Source organism: Penaeus japonicus, unplaced genomic scaffold (assembly GCF_977035675.1).
Source record: "Penaeus japonicus unplaced genomic scaffold, GWHDUDI00000001_assembly GWHDUDI00000005, whole genome shotgun sequence".
Classification (NCBI taxonomy): Eukaryota; Metazoa; Arthropoda; class Malacostraca; order Decapoda; family Penaeidae; genus Penaeus; species Penaeus japonicus.
Window position 1 is genome coordinate 16537858 of NW_028234407.1, and position 1529 is coordinate 16539386.

Genomic DNA, 1529 nt, shown 5'->3' on the forward strand with positions numbered 1-1529 from the left:
CTGCAAGTAGTTGGTTAACCTGGTCTTGGTTCTGATGTTACTTCTCCCCCGAAAAATGGAATCGCCTTGTAGTAGTGCAGGAGATTCATCTTTCTTCTCAGTGGAGCTACTCTGAATGTGGCCAGTCTCTGAGGTGGCCTGTTCAGTGGGGGTTCACTGGTGAAGGATGATCAAATGGTTCCTTGGTGCTTATCTAGTAGCTGGGAAGTGCACCCCTTGGGCCTATCTCCATTGCGCTTGCACTTACCCTTTTTGCCATGCGAGACTCATACCTGTATGAGTATGCCCCGCAGTTGGCAACACCCCTCTTTGGTCCCTTATTCCAGCAAGATGGGTGGCCTGATCCTAGCTAGGTCATGTCAACCAGCTTGTGTCTTGAGTTAAACTAGGATCAAGCAGTCCCTGCTTTGCAGATCATGCAATGGTTTTACAAATACCACCAGTGCAAGGCAGGGGTTGCTTATATTCTCTCACGACCCCTGTGGCTATTGTGCATAAGGACTAACGCACAGCATCCCTTTGTTTTATTCAGTGGTGGGTGGAGGCATGAGAGGAAGAAATGAAGCACTTGTGACCCCTGTGGCTATTGGGCATAGAACTAATGCACAGCCTTCCCGTGTTGGACTCAGTGCTAGATGGGGGCATGAGAGTATGAATTGAAGTGTTAAAATAAAATCCTTCCCTAGAATGGATATTCCCATTCTTATTCATAGGAGGGATTTAACGTTTCTGTAACAGCTCTGCCTATCATGGGGACGACAATGCTGAGTCTGGTGAGGAAATCCCTATCAGTGAGAAACTCACCAAGGAGTTGTCAGACTCCAAAATGTCTGATGTTACTTACGATGGGGCATCTGACATTGAGGTGGATTATGTTGACGTCACTGATGATGCAGACATAACCAATTCAAATTAGTGCAACGGTCCCAAATCTAAGCACAATACAATGGAATATCAACGACTTCTCTATAAAGAATGCTTTTCTTCACAAAATGACATTGTTATGCTCCAGGAGACAGGGGGAGAGTTCACTTTTAAGGGTATTATCCCTTTGTGATTCCATACACACTAAGCACCAGAGATTTCATAACACTGGTCAAAGCAAATATCCCCTGCTCCTTGATCGCCGATTCCTTGCAATGCAGAGATAGCATGTAATTCCTTGCACTTGATCCACCTGAGACATTTGGCCTCCAAGATGCTTGAGGCATGCCCAGAGATCGCTCTTTTCAATGGACAAGAGCTTAGTATTTCAGCCATGGGGTCCTAGATCTCACCTTTACTACTGTGGCTCTGGTTCAGAAAATTAGATGGTCAGTGGACGAGATTGTCATGAGTGATCACTATCACAACTGGAAAGCCTTCCAGGAGGCCCTGGCCCAGTGCCTAAGATACAATGACTTCCCACTGACTCACAGTAGAGATGCATTTAAGGCAAGACTGATAAATGCCATAGATGAAGCAGTCTCACCGAGCATGTCAAATCTTGTCCGTGGTCCAGATATTATAAGGACGCTTAGTACATTAAT